We start from the raw sequence: 16,406 nt of genomic DNA, 5'->3' as shown, positions 1-16,406 counted from the left end.
GCTAAGTAAGATAAGACTGTATTTAGTACCAGCAACTTAATCAACTGTACTGGACTTATTTGAGTGAAGGCTATCCAGTTTACTGAGTGTTTACCAATGTGTAAATATTTCTTTATGTTCATTTGTGTGCAGTAGGGTGGATGACCTTGCTCCCCACCAAATTCTATCACCAACAGTGGCAGGGATAAGTGGGAAGCCTGCCCGTGCCCTCAGAGAGCAGGGCTGCCCCCAGATACACATTCAAGGTGGCACTTGCTTTTCTGGATGCATTGAGGTCCCAGGTCTGGCTCTCAAAATTACAGGCTGATCTTTTGTCACACAGATTGTCTGAATATTGGGAATTCACAATAACCACGCTCAGAGAGACTGCTGGATTAACTCAATAAAAGTGCTGAAATGTTTGGAGTGGCAGGTCAGTACTCTTTCCTGGAAGACAAACTACTTGGGAAGTCACGTTTTCATGACGTTTGGTGAACCAAAACCAGAACAAAGGGAATTCATTATTGAGCAGGAGTGTTTCGTAGTGTTGGGGTATCATAATTTACATCTCTATAAATGTTCATATTTGTTGCAAATGTAGACCCCTTCCAGGCTGGACAGGTACTACTCACCTAAATCGTGCTCGAATGGGTACAGTTTATATTTTCAATCTGTGGGTTAGTGGCTCCCAAGCCTGAATGAGCAGCAGAATGTCTTACTGAGCTTTGAAAAGTTAAATTCTTTAATCTCCCATGTTCTTTATACCCCAAGATCAAATGAATTATAACGGGGGTGACCCAGAATTCTTGTTTAGGGGATTCTGATACAGATAGCCTTAACATTTGGTAACCCAGGTTCTCTGATTCAGACAGACTTGAATCAAAATTCTGGATCGGCGCTTCCCTGGTGGCACAGTGGTTGAGAGTCCGCCTGCCGATGCAGGGGATGCGGATTCGCGCCCCGGTCTGGGAAGATCCCACATGCCGCGGAGCGGCTGGGCACGTGAGCCATGGCTGCTGAGCCTGTGCGTCCAGAAAAAAAAAAAAAAAAAAATTCTGGCTCTGTCACTTAGAAAAAGCAACTTGGGGGAGTGACATAATCTCTCAGAGCCTCTTGTCTCTTCATCTGTAGAATGGGTATGTTAATGCCTGCCTAACCAGGATGTTGGAAGAATTAAAAGAGAATTTTAAACCCAACGCTGGCTAAACATTCAGGAAGCTAGAGAGCTGTTTGCTGTCTTCCCCCAAATGGGGTTTGACACAATTGGTTAGGTTGTTGCTTATTAAATTACGTTCCTGTTGTAGCCCCGGATCCCTGAGCCCTGAGAAATTTCCTACTCATTCTGACTGCAGTCTAAGTTATACAGATACATGATTGCAGACAAATTCTTGGGTTGGTTCTCAGAAGTGGCTGTGTGGGCTTTACTAGTTTAATATCCCAAAGGCAGTCTTCTTTCCCCTATTCCCAAGTTCTTGGGGGTAGGTGTCTCCTAAATGCTCCCATAACATAGATGAAAAACATCTTTTTGTCTATTTTTATCCCCAAACACTCAAAGCTCTATCAGTGGGTTGAGTATTTCAAAAGAAAACAAGTCTCATCAGAGTCATATTTTGAGAAAATATTAATGTGCAACTTGTGATGATTGTTAGAAACATTAGTTTCAAATAATGGGCAAAAGGTATATATGACCATTTTGTATTGTTCTTTTGATGCACGCACAGAACAGAAGTTGGTGGGAGAAAACAGGATAAATGGTGTCGGAAAGAAACATACAGGGCAATGCCCTTCCTCATGCCAGATAACTCCCACTAATAGCCTAAAAGCGTAAGAGCAACTCACTTAAGTAGCCTCATTTACTGAAGGAGAGTCCCTTCAATCCTGAAGGGACTCTAATTCACTGAATGACAACATGGGTACAACCCATGCTTCCTCAGGTTTCACAAGCCTAGGGGTTGTAAATGCTATGACCCTAAAAGAAAGAAACTCCACCTCAGCGGATGTTCCCATCCACTCCCATGGGACTTCCACGTGCATCAGGGTATCATTAGGGCACTTCTGGGAGAGCCCCTGAATCCTCACATGGCCAAGGACAAGGCCTGGCAGTGGCCGTGTGGCCTGGCCCCTCTCACAGTCCCCTCTTGCCTTACGCCCCTTTGGCCTTGTCTGCTGGGACGTCGGGTCCACTGCGTGCTCCCACCAGCCTCTGGCCGTTTGTGCCACACGTTTTGGCTGCTACTGAAATTGGGAAGTCATCTAGATGGCAGACGAGGCTGAGAAGGCTGGCATCCTTCAGGGGCTAAATCCAATCTGTGTTCCATGTGAAAACAAAAGAATCTCTCCTCCAGCTTTGGTGTTAAACTTCAGAACATGAGTGGAAAACATTGCTCTAAATGCCCTTCCAGAGGGTTTGGTGGAAACAATCCTTTCAGTATCTATCACAGCACCATTCTCCCATTCCCCACATCCTCAGGACCCAGGCTTAAGTCCATGGTACCAGAGACAAGTGCTGGCCTCTTCTCAGTAGCTACACAGCATTGTAAATCAACTCTAATACAAAATAAAATTTAAAAAAAGGATAAAATAATGTTTTGCAGTGATTTTGGAGGGGATGGAATTAGTCAGGACTGTGAACCTTACATGGTATAATTGTGTTTCACATCCTGAAGGCAACAGGAATGGCAGTTATAAATGTGGGGACAGTGCTGCTTCTATCATTTTTAGCTCTTAGGGCAGCCTGATGGATGAAAGGGTACCGGAGGTCTTGGGCCAAAATTGACAGAGAATCAGAAAATATTTTAATACTTACCTTCCCATTAGGGTATGTACTATATGTTGTTATCAATATTTGAGTTAGCTACACGCAACAAAATTCCGTTATTTGTATTTATGACATAGATGATGATTTATTACTTTCATATACATCCTGTCGTTTGATCCATGCAAGACAAGTAGCACGTTTTTCATTTGTTGGATGAGGCAGTTAAAGCCCAGTGTAGTCTGTGTTAGAAGATGATGCTATAGCAGGGACAGAGAAGTCACAAATTCCTTATCCTCAAGATGTGCCTGTCACCTGGGAACCACCCGGAGCTTGAGAGAGAACAGAGGGACCTCCACATCCCCTTTTTGCAAGAAGTCTCTTCCCTGCTGTCCTCCCCAAGATGCACACTTTATAGTAACGCAGTCCCAGAGAGTAAACATTTGAAAGAAATTCTCATTCATATCACCTGAAATAGAAACAAAATCAGATTAGTTTACTTTTCTGAACCCATATATGCGAGTACTCTTAAATCATACAATACAAATATCTCATATTGAATAGTCTTATTAAAATTCAGTTACTATAGACATCAATCTTTTTTCCCCACACCTCTTTACCTACCTCTCCAGGGCTATTCCACGTCTGCTAAATAGGTACAATCCCACAGGAAAGTGACACCACAGAAAGGGCAGAGTCTTTTTCCCAATACCCTTGGGACAGCTGCCAATAAGAGCTGCAGCTTAGAGAAGACCCCAGGGCAAATAGATACAGTGACAGACCAGCTGACTGTGACCCAAAAGGTTTGCTTTTAGCCTAACAAGTTCTCAAGGAATTCTAGAGGTCAAATCTCTGCATCTCTATGTGACCCAACATCATGACGTTAACAAAATAAGTATAAATTTAAACAAAAAATCATCCAAGCCATTTGGCTTCCTATCTCCATCCCACTAACAAGTCCCACTTCACTTGTACAAAGACACAATTATTACTCATGAAACATTGTTTTTGTCTAAAATCTTTAAGGTGACTAAAGCAAAGCTCGTAACGTATGTCAAACCCATTTCTGTGAACTGCTATAGAGAGTTTATTTTCTTTTATTGACTCAACTTCTTTAGAAAGTAAAATAAAATACAAACCAATGCTCTCATAAGTACACAGACCCCTGAGGTCATGCTTCCACTCCTTACTGTGGCTAGATGGGGGAAGGGAGATAAGAGGACAGAGAGCAGGCAAGAGAGAACAAGGAAACAGAGAGCAACAGTAAAGTCGCTGATAAGAGTACAAACGTGAGGTCACATCCTGCCCTTCATGTAAGCTTCAAATTTTTCATTAAGTTATCTAATAATTATTAGTCCCTCCCTAAATTCTAAGATAATTGTCTATATTATATAATGAGAAAAGTCTACCGAAGTGAAATTATTCTTTGGGTATAAGACCTTAGGGAGGACCCCGTGCTTCGAAGGGCCTGCACTTGGTTTAATGCTCTACTGTTCTGATATTTCCATTCTTAAGAATTTGTGAACGAGGGGCCCTGTATTTTCATTTCACACTGGGTCGCACAAACTGTATAGCTGCTCCTGGACATCATGTCAAGCTACAGCCTTGCTACCTCCATTTAAAAAAAAGTGTACGTGTGTGCAATCCTTGAAAAGAAATAGTGTTAGAGTATTTTCCAAAAGGAAGTATCCTTATATTTAGAACCTATAATCTTCTGAATTTACCAGCTTCTATGTTTGATGTACTGTATTTTATATTATTTTTAATCAAAATTTTCTCTTCACCCAGTTTTAGAGGGTGAAGAGAAAATGCATGGGGAAAAAACATGTGAATGAAAACTATTTTTCATTATGAATAACTGTGAAGATTACAAGAATGGCAGTTATAAATATGCAAACACAGGTGCAGCTAGCATTTACACTTTTGGGGGCAGTCTGGGGAGGAATGGGTACTGAGAGGTCCTGGGTCAAAGGGAGCCTGGCATTGAAAAATAACTTACATTTATCAAATCGATTAAGGTTTGACTTCAACGTCTTTCCCCAAACCAACTTTCTCACTCCCAATTCCCATATTTATTTCTAGATCTTTCATAATTAGAGATTGTGTGTGTAATGTCAGCTACTCACTGTGAGAATTGTTCCTTGTGCAAGCTTTTTCATCCTCTTGCTTGGTTGGTGTTAGCTGGGAGATGCAAACAGCTGTGTAGTCAAGATGTTGCCATCTTCTCAGAGACTAATTTTATTATTCCAAGCGTATTTTTGGCTCCAAATGTTACGGGTTGACCATCCTAAAAATTATATATTGGAGTCATAATGCTCAGAACATTAGGATGTGGCCTTATTGGGAGACAATCTTTACACAGGTAATCAAGTTAAAATGAGGTCATGAGGATGGGCCTTAATCCAATGACTGGTGTCTTTATAAAAAGGGGAAACTTGGACAAAGACAGACATGCATAGAGGGACAAATGCTGTGAAAAGACACAGGGAGAAGACCATCTACAACCCCAAGAAAGGCCTAGAACAGATCTGTCCCTCAGAGCCCTCCAGAAAGTAGCAACCCTGCCAACACCTTGATTTTGGACCTCCTCCAGAACTGAGACAATACAGTTCTGTTCTTTAAGCCACCTAGTTTTGGCACTTTGAACAGCAGCCCTGACAAACTAAACATCAAGTATCTCAAATCTTAAAGGGCATACTTTGTGGTATCCTAGGATTCTGGTTCTCTGTTCTGGCATCTCAGCATACTGGTGCGTGACGGTGGTTTGTTAGGTTTATTATATATTGTTATTCTAATTAATAATAGTTGAAGTGATAAAATATTTTTTTAAATTTTCTTCTCTTATGTATAAGAATTGGATAAAATTCTCCCTGTAATAAAATCCAGGAGGACTCTTACCCATTTAAATTCTCATATGCTTCCTGGAATGCCATAGAAATAGATGGAAATATAATTAACATGCTTGCAATTGCAAACCACCTTGGGTATGCTCAGTGAAGTGTTTAGCACATGTGACTGTCATCTGCCCTGCAAATATAGAGAAAAAAAAACGTCACTGCTCTCCATAAGACCAACTTTCAAACTCTTAGTCACAATCTACCCATTTTGAAAGAAGTTGCCTCACGTGGGTTTCCATTTCCTGAATGACTGGTGCATTGTTTCTAGGACATTATTTCTCTCTCTTACATGATCATTATGGAATTTACACCAAAACAAAGTGTATCTACATAATGTTACTAGGCTACGGTAATCAGAAAGGGAGAAATTTATCCTAACCAATACTGCATAACTATGTTGGATGCATTTTACTAAATTAACAGACTTGCTCAGAAGAAAAAACTCATAGATACCAGCCATCATTGTTGGTAAAATTCAATAAATTTTCATCAGAACAACTTAAACATAACTTTATATCTTCTGGGTCAATGCTGAGTCATTGATTATTATTTTATGTGTGTTTTCCAGTCAGTTTAGATTGATCATAACTAGATATTTAGGAGCTTATGTGAATTTTTTAAAGTACTTACCAGTGGGATTAATTTAAATATCAAAAAAGTAAAGTAAGTAAAACCATTGTAATGAGGATCCCCCTCCAAATGACAACCACTAATGGAATTTCATTATTCTCCTCTAGTGTAGAAGATACTCCTAAGGGTTACTTTAAAGAATCATTTCTCAACTTTTTTTGACTTAAGAATCACATTCATGGCAACATCTAATGTTCTGAACCCTCTTAGCATTTTTTAGTCTTTTCATCATTTTTGCAGGGTATTGAATAAGAAATGGTATTAAGAAAAATCTTTTACTTAATATATATGATTAAAAGATATAAGATCTTTTACTTTAGATATAGACAGAAGTATAACTGACAAAATAAATTTCACTGTACTGTAATTTTCAGTAATATCCATATTCTATGAAAGCAAATTGCTATCAACAAAACAAAGATCACCTACTGAATGGGAGAAGATATTTGCAAACAATATATCTGATAAGTGGCTAATATCCAAAATATACAAGGAACTCATACAACTGAACGTCCAAAAACAGAAACAACTCTATTAGAAAATGCGCAGAGAATCTGAATAGACATTTTTCCAAAGAAGACATACAGATAGCCAATAGACATGTGAAAAGATACTCAACGTGACTAATAATCAGAGAAATGCAAATCAAAGCCACAATGAGATATCACCTCATACCTGTCAGGATGGCTAGCATCAAAAAGACAACAAGTAACAAGTGTTGAAGAGGCTGTGAAGAAAAAGGAACTGAACCCTCATGTACTGTTGGTGGGAATGTAAATTGCTGCAGCCACTACACAAAACAGTATGGAAATTCCTCAAAAAATTAAAAATAGAATTACCATATGATCCAACATTTCCACTCCTGGGTATTTATCTGAAGAAAACAAAAACACTAATTAGAAAGGATATATGCAACCTCTATGTTCACTGCAGCATTATTTACAATAGCCAAGATATGGAAGCAACCAAAGTGCACACCAACAGACGAATGGATAAAGAAGATGTCGTATATATGTACACTGGAATATTATTCATCCATAAAAAGAATGAAATATTGCCATTTGCAACAACATGGATGGACCTAGAGGGCATTATGCTGAATGAAATAAGTCAGAGAAAGACAAACACTGTAGGTTTTCACTTATGTGAAATCTACAAAACAAAACAAACATACATAAAACAGAAATAGAGTTTTAAATACAGAGGATAAACAGGTGCTTGCCAGAGGAGAGGGGGTTAGGGGGAGAAAAGCAATAGCTAAGGGAGACTGAGGATTATTTTCCAGTTGCAAAATAAATGAATCATGGGGATGAAATATGCAGTATGGGGAATATAGTCAACAACTGAGTAATGTTTTTGTATGGTAAAATTCGTAACTAGAATTATTGTGGTGATCATTCTGAAATCTACAGAAAAAATTCACTATGTTGTGTAACAGGAATTAACATAGTGTTGTAGGGTCAATTACACTCCAAAACCAAAAAACAAATAAACTCATAGGAAAAGAGATCAGATATGTGATTACTAGAGGCAGGGCAGTGGGGACTGAAGGAAGGCAGTCAAAGGTACCACAAACTTCCAGTTGTAAGTAAATCCTAGGGTGTAATGTACAACGTGATAAACATAGTGAGCACTGATGTATGTTACGTTTGAAAGTTGTTAGGAGAGTAGATCCCAAGAGCTCTCATCACACACAATTTTTTTTCTGTTTCTTCAATTTTGTATCTACGTGAGATGATTGATGTCCACTAAACTGATTGTGACGATCATTTCATGATTTATGTAAGTCAAATTATGCTGTAAACCTGAAACTTACACAGTGCTGTATGTCAATTATATCTCCATAAAACTGGAAGAGAAAAAGCGAATTGCAACTTTTCACACTGACCATGTGAAGGCACACAATTTAATTTACTTGAAATAAATTATATCATAAAAAATACATTTCGGACAAATTTTCAAATGACAGATGATGTTGGTTTAGTGACAATATGTACAAAAATGTAGGTTGAAATTTAACGTGTTTTAGCAATCAAAAATAGACAAAATTTGCTTTCATAACTGTTATGAAATCAACTGAGAATTTTTTTTTTAATTTTGGAAGTTTATATTTATGTTTTGTATTTAAAATACCATATCAGAGAGAAGGTTTTAAAGTGCTATGGCGAGCATTTCTTTACATATAGCCCATTTTGATGTGGCTAGTCTTTATTCCCAAATTGGATATAACAATAATATATTTTGCTTTAAAAATGTCTTTTGGGGCTTCCCTGGTGGCGCAGTGGTTGAGAGTCCACCTGCCGATGCAGGGGACGCGGGTTCGTGCCCCGGTCTGGGAAGAGCCCACATGCCGCGGAGCGGCTGGGCCCGTGAGCCATGGCCGCTGAGCCTGTGCTCCGCAACGGGAGAGGCCACCACAAGTGAGAGGCCCGCGTACCGCAAAAAAAAAAAAAAAGTGTTTTGGAAGTTGTAGAGCCATCTTCATATTCTACAAAAGGTTTATTCTAACTTACAGATAAGGCAAAGATCACTGATGCAAATGTATGGAATTGGTATTACCTTTAAGTCTGTCCTTAACTTTTATGTTCCAAGATCAAAGTTCTTGAGCTTTTTGTCTTTCAGCAATGGTCAGTTGTAAGTCTAAACTAATGTCAATTAGTGTCAATGAATAAAGGGCACTGAAAGCTGTACAACTGTAAATGGAAGCAGAGGCGTTTAGCTGAGTCCTGGTTATACACATCAGAGTTCTCCTGATACCTTATCCCAGCCATTTAGGAGACTCCCGGAGGTTCTCCTGCTGTCATGTTGTAAAGGGAAAAAATATTAAAATATTATTTAAGATTGGATTAAGATGGCTGTCTGGGTGTAGATGCATCTATTCTCTTCCCTCCTCAAATACCTTGGAATGAAGAAAAAAATCTATATATTTAAAAGGAAAACTCATTAACTGAACTGTTAGAAAATAATCCTCCTAACATGCTAGGTAATCTTAAGAAGTTTCTGAAATAGAGAAATCAAACAGGATTCGAATGACAGAGACGCAAGACTGGAGGACATCATAGCCCAATACACTGCAAGGGTTGATTGGCCAGTGGCTTTGGGAATGCTCAAAATTAAAAATCCAGTCAATAAAGAGAGCAGGAGGGTTCCCAGGGGTGATGGAAAGGACCATCATTTGCGTTAGTCTTTGTAGGAGCAGTAGAACTTTCCCCTGGGCTAAAACAATGAGAATGAGCAGAGGACACAGGAGAGTAGGTACTCTAGGTAGCCAGTGACCCCAGGAAGAAATGAAGCCACAACACCCAGAGGAAGGGTCCTCAGAATACCCCAGCAAGACATGCTATGCCGGCCATAATCACCACCAAAGTCAGTGTTATAAGCAGCGGGCATTCACCAGTAGATGAACCAGCTCTCAGGTACCCACATGAAACAGGAGGCCGAATTATATCATCCTTAAAGCAGGAGGTAATGTGTGGTAGTGTCTAACGTTGGTAAGCCAAGAAATAAGGCCAAAAGCCTATTACTTAAAGTTATGGTGGAAAGTACCAGAAAAACTAAGAGCCCAAACATTGAAAAGGGACATGACAGTGTTTCTGGACTGGGGGTGGGTGAGGCAAGGGGCTGTTTTTCACTCTGTAAAGTTTAATCTTTGTTTCTGTTTTTCTTCTTGTTTTACAATATGCATTATTGTAAACTAATGAATTAGTAACAATGTAATTCTAAGAATATTCATTTTCTTTGATTGGTGTGACTTTTTTTTTTTTTTTTTTTTTTGCAGTACGCAGGCCTCTCACTGCTGTGGCCTCTCCCCTTGTGGAGCACAGGCTCTGGATGCGCAGGCTCAGCGGCCATGGCTCACGGGCCCAGCCGCTCCGCGGCATGTGGGATCTTCCCGGACCAGGGCACGAACCCATGTCCCCTGCATCGGCAGGCGGACTCACAACCACTGCGCCACCAGGAAAGCCCTGGTGTGACATTTTAAAACCAACCATCATGCATGTATAAAATGAAAGAAATTCAATAAAGATATTTCCATTAACATAGCAGAACTTCTAAATACCTTGGAGAGGATATTATAAAAAAATAAGCAGGCTCGGTGTCATGGGCCTGGGGAAGACGCTGTTGGTGAAACTCTTGCAGACGATCCTTCCGTGCAGGGTAGGGGGTACGGCGATCCGGGGGGGCGGTGGCGGTAAGCAGGGCGGGGGGCACCCGGGGCGGGATCCGCCAGTGCTTACTCCCTGGCCCCGCTCGAAGACCTTTTTTTTTTTTCAGCACCTTTATTGGAGTATAATTGCTTTACAATGGTGTGTTAGTTTCTGCTTTATAACAAAGTAAATCAGTTATACATATACATATATCCCCATATCCCCTCCCTCTTGCGTCTCCCTCCCTCCCACCCTCCCTATTCCACCCCTCTAGGTGGTCACAAAGCACCGAGCTGATCTCCCTGTGCTATGCGGCTGCTTCCTACTAGCTATCTGTTTTACGTTTGGTAGTATATATATGTCCATGCCACTCTCTCACTTCGTCCCAGCTTACCCTTCCCCCTCCCCGTGTCCTCAAGTCCATTCTCTACATCTGCGTCTTTATTCCTGCCCTGCCACTAGGTTCTTCAGAACTTTTTTTTTTTTAGATTCCATATATATGTGTTAGCATACGGTATTTGTTTTTCTCTTTCTGACTTACTTCACTCTGTGTGACAGACTCTAGGTCCATCCACCTCACTATGGAGACCTTGACTGCCGTACACAGCTGAGCTCCCAGGATGGGAAGGGCAACCTGGGCGATCCTCCCCCGACGCGGCCCACGGTGGTTGCCAACCTAACTGGACATGGCGGCTCAGAGAAAAATCACCATCCAGGAGCTGGGGGGTGGTGCATGGGCCCCATCTGGTCCAGTTACTATGGAAACTGTCATTCTCTCCTGTTCATGGTGGATGCCTCTAACCCCACCCAGCTCTCTGCATCCTCTGCACAGCTCCTGGGTCTCCTTTTGGCAGAACAACTTGAAGAAGCATCGGTTCTGATTCTCTTCAATAAAATTGACCTGCCCTGTTACATGACCATAGAAGAGATGAAGTCGTTAATCAGGCTCCCGGACCTCATTGCTTGTGCCAAGAGGAATATCACCACGTAGAAATCAGTGCTCGGAAAGGCACTGGCTTGTCAGAAGTGCTGCGCTGGCTCCAGGACATCCACAGAACTAATGGTTGACTGCAGGGTGGAGAAGCATGGCTGGCCCGCTCTGTGGCAAGAAGGCAGAAGCTAGCACTGCTTGGCCTCTGGCTATCTGTTGCTTTTATAAGGGCAGAGTAAGCCCTAGAAGATCAGGTTCTGTGCTGAGTTGCAGTGATGGAAACTGAGGCACCCAGGTTATAGAAACTCCTGACATCTGCCCTCTGGCTCCAGCGCTGGGAGAGGAGGACAGGCATGCCGGGTGGCTTGTGTCCTACATCACCCTGGGATGGTTCTAGGGGATTTGTTCCCCTCCCCCCAGGAGAGGTGCTCTCTCAGCTCTGACAGAAGCTCCAACCTGTTGAGTTTCTGATACCGTGACAGTATAAGGAAGCTTGTGGGAAAACACCTATTGCTTGGTGCATTTGTGTCCTAGGGCCTCTGTAACAAATCGCCACAAATGGTGGCTTGCAGCAGCATAAACTTACGTTCACGGTGCTGGAAGCCAGAAGTGTGGAGGCTCTGAGGGAGAAACCGTTCCCTGCTTCTAGTGGCTACTGGTGCCGCTTGGTGTCGTTGGCTTGTGGCTCGCAGGACTTGAATCTCTGCCTCTGTCTTCACGTGGTCTTCTCTCCTCTTTTTATAAGGAGGATGTAGGGCCCACCCTAAATCCAAGGTGATCTCAAGATCCACAGTTACATGTGCAAAGATCTTTTTTCCAAAGAAGGTCACCTTTGCATGTTCCGGGGGTTACAACTTGGACATATCTTTTGGGGCCACTATTAAACCTACTGCAGTCTGGTAAGAAAAAATAAAAAAATAAGCACACCTACTCAATGAAATCTATAATACTTAAGAGCGTAAAAATTAGGCTTGAAGGTACTGGGGAGAATCCACATTACTTGATGAGAATAAACAATCATAAAATATCAGATTTACCACGAGTAATCTAAAAAATTAATAAAAACTCCATGGAAGTTTTTAGAAAATAAAACTTGAAGGTGCTTCTTGATTTCATCTGATAGAGGTATACAAGAATATGTGTTTCCCCTAAAAAGTAGCAACTAAGGGAACTTGCCTTACAGAGGGAAAACATATGATCAAATTATAATAACTATGAGTCGTAGGTAAGGGCTCATAAATAGGTAAGTAGGCCAAGAGAACAAAATAAAGTCCAATAACAGGCCCAACTATGATTATTACTTCAATGATCAAAGTGGCCTTTCTCATCATTGGAGAAAAGACAGACCATTCTATAACTTATGTTGGAACAATTGGCTATCGATTGTTCAAAAAGAAAGTTCTCCCTCACACTATATGTAAAAATATATCACGTATGGATTAAAACCTAGTTTTACAAATAAATAAAATTATAAAAGTTTTAGAAGACAGTATAAGAGAATTTATTTTTCTTTGGGTGGGAAAAGCCTTACCTAAATCCCAGGAATCAAAAAGGAAAACACGAAGCTGTGAACTCGCACGTATGTTCAGAAAAGGGATTAAGTTTGAGGTAGGAGGTGAGGAATATATACTGCATATTTTTGTATTATTTGAATCTTGTACAATCACGTTAATATATTATCTATGTTCTTTACTTTAAAAATAAAGAATCAGTAATATCTCATAACTAGCAGCTTCTCACAATTTCTCGTGTATGCCAATCTCAGTCTACCTCCGGGAGCCCTGACTAGAAACCATTGAGTTATGCCACCTAAACCCCCTCTACCAGTGGCATTAGCCCTGCTCCCTGGAGCAAGGGACAGGCAGGTGAAGGAATGCCCAGAAGCTGCTTACATTTAGCTTCAACTTGAATTTGTTTCTTACTCACATGATAGTTCACATCATTAGGGATCTGCTTACCCAAAAGGTAGTTTTGCAAGGAACTTACCTGGTTACTAGCGTTATTGTACCATAGAATTTGCAAGTTGATACATTTCTTTTTGGCTCCTTTTAACTCCTTTGTTTGTTTTCATGAAACTTTTCCCTACCTCCTATAAAGTTATCTTTTTACAGTTTCTAGACTCTCAATGCCCCTTTATAACATTTTCACTCCTCACAGATGAACCCAACCCAATTTTACCTTCCCTAAAGGTTTCAACTTTCCCATTTTCTTGGTTCTATCTGTTTTCACAATTATATTAAAATCTTTTCTAAAAGAAGTAATGACCAATAAGGCGCAAAAACTGACACATGTCTCTCACTGATATTTACATTAAAAAATGGAATCTGTTACCCCTAATAAAACCCTATAACTTATGGGCTATATGGAAAAATCTTGTCAAGGCAGTATTTTTCTCATTTCTTTCCCCCTTTTTCTTATAATAATATTTAAACAACATTAAAAAAAAAAGGTCAGCACCTTTCCAACGTGCATCTGAAAGACTTTTAACTCTTACTTAGATTGAGTCTTGATTGTGCGCTTAAATACTGCTATGATGACTTGAACAGAGGAAGAATGAGATTCAGCTGAGCTGCATGTACTTTTTCTTTTGTGCTTTATGAACACCCAGGTGTTTGAGAAACTGATTATTAATGAGTTTCATCATCTGGTCTAGCAATTCTTCAGCAATCCAAGATCTGTTGACAAACCTACAACTTTCAAAGTTGGCTTTTCTCCGATTTAAAATGCCTTAATCTGATATTTTACATTTAAAAGTTGCTGTTGTTCTTTGAAACTCTAAGATGAAACTGTGCCTTTTTGAGTAGTCCTATTCTATTCTTGGTCCCTGGTAGGAAGAGTTGCATCTCTAACAGATTTCCTTTTATGGGCTCCTAAAGTAATTCTAAAATGGGCAAGTTTTCTGCATTTCATTGGTTATTAACTGCATCTAACCAATTGCAGGAGATCAACTTTCTCGGATCTCAGCCCCTCAACACAGGTTTTGCTGTATTTTGCCATGAGTTCTGAAGGGAGCTAACAAAAATGCATGTAAAATTCTTAGCTCACTGTCTGAAACATAATAGCTGCTAAAATATTATTGATTCTTACTGCTTCTTTGCATGGCATAATCACCACCAAAGCAGCACTTATAATAATAGTAAACATATATTGAATGTTTATAAATGACACAGTACGGTCTTAAGCACCTTCCAGGGGATTAGTTAATGAAACAGATATAACCTTATAATCCTCCTTTTACAGATGAGAAAACTAAGGCTTTGAGAGTTTATTCAAGTTTAATCTGGGATGGAAGACAGTTGCCTCCATAGCCGGGGCTCCTCAGTGAGGAATAAGACCAAGGATCCCTTTACTAGCCTAAAGTCACGATGGTGCAGAAGGTGCATAGAAAACATCAAGAAATGAGCTACTAGGGAACTAATTTCGCCATAGAGCATGACATTCTATATTTGCCTTCTATCGATTGCTACTACCACTCACCATAATGGTGCCTCTAACTGCAGTGCATCTCCTTTTCTGTGGCCAGTCTTTGAATTACGAATTTTCTCAGTTTTCAATAGAGTAAGAATTCAGCTTTGTGAGACATGGGGAATTAAATAAATGAAAGAGGATTTACTGAGGTCAGCTGCAATAGATTGCTCTTCAGTGTTCTTCAGAATCACCAGTCCTGCTTAGACTCAAATGCAGCCCATGGACTTCCATTGCTGCCCAGAGTTAGCGTCTTATCACTCTGCTGAATTCCTTTCAATTTCTATGCTTGAAGTCATTGGTCTCACTTAGTTCCTCAACTTGATTTCCTCCTGCTGTTGAAGGCTGCTGAATAGCTGTCTGGAAAGCCAGTATCAGCAGCTGTCTCTCCCCTGCCAAGGAAAGGCTTTAACAGTGAAAAGCTGCACACTGCTTCAGATTGCACGCATGTGTGATTTTCATAAATTGAATTGAAATGATTCAAAAGGAAAAAATGATTGAGAGGTGGTGCAATGGTGACACAATATCCCCAGGAGGACTATGAAGTGATATCCCAAGCATGCTGTTCATTCTTGTTTCTACAACTACAGGATAATATTTATCTGGCTTTTGCATAGTGTATCAGGTGACAGGAGGAAGCCTAAGTAAGATGCTAATGCCTCTGCTGTATATATTAAGCTGCAACCCTTTTTCTCTGGCATTTATTTACTAAATCACAGATGCTCAAAAGAAAAAGGGCCTTGAGGTGTCCATTGGCCTGTCTTTTTGTCTTAAGCACTGATCTCTTAAAATAATTCTGCAACCTCTCTCGTTTATCTATGTCGGTATTTATTACAGGGCTTATTGTCAATTTTCATTAAGAAATATGAGCTACGTTTTCAAACATAAATACTTTAAATAGTAAATACTGCACTTCCCTTCTACTGACAGCCCCAACCAATAAAGGACCAGAATCTCACGATTGTCTGGTTCTCCTGTTACTGAGAGCTCATCAGAAAATGATAGCATCTGGTAATTGTCTTTGAGTAGAAATTTAATTAAGAGAGTATCACAATTGACATCAAATGGAAAATAACTTTGAGGAAAAGTATGAAGTAGGGGGAACACATGATTTCTTCTTTCTTGATCAAATAAATCCTGTTCTTCATTTAAAAAAAAGGAGTTGTTCTACCTTCTGTCAGGATCATTCCAACTTTAAGGTTATTAATGTCCATCACTGGCAGATAGTACAATTTTCTATTAAACTAATGGTCATTGTGTACTTGGAGACTCCTCTTGAAATTATTCCTTAATGCCTACTTCATGAAAGGTAGATCTAAAGAAGGCTTTTTACGCAGACATAGAGAATGGACTTGAGGACACGGGGAGGGGGAAGGGTAAGCTGGGACGAAGTGAGAGAGTGGCATGGACATATATACACTACCTAATGTAAAATCGATAGCTAGTGGGAAGCAGCCGCATAACACAGAGAGATCAGCTCGGTGCTTTGTGACCACCTAGAGGGGTGGGATAGGGAGGGTGGGAAGGAGATGAAAGAGGGAGGGGATATGGGGATATATGTATATGTATAGCTGGTTCACTTTGTTATAAAGTAGAAACTA

The 16,406-nt window shown here is 40.2% G+C and overlaps 1 pseudogene; it reads left to right on the top strand.

Moving 5' to 3' along the window:
* Window positions 1-9,603: 9,603 nt before the first annotated feature.
* On the top strand, window positions 9,604-11,477 carry LOC116751095 (annotated as a pseudogene).
* The last annotated feature ends 4,929 nt before the right edge of the window (window positions 11,478-16,406 follow it).

The sequence above is a fragment of the Phocoena sinus genome, chromosome 3 (assembly GCF_008692025.1).
Source record: "Phocoena sinus isolate mPhoSin1 chromosome 3, mPhoSin1.pri, whole genome shotgun sequence".
NCBI lineage: Eukaryota > Metazoa > Chordata > Mammalia > Artiodactyla > Phocoenidae > Phocoena > Phocoena sinus.
Note: the sequence above shows the minus strand (reverse complement) of the source record. Positions and strands in the feature narration are given on the sequence as shown.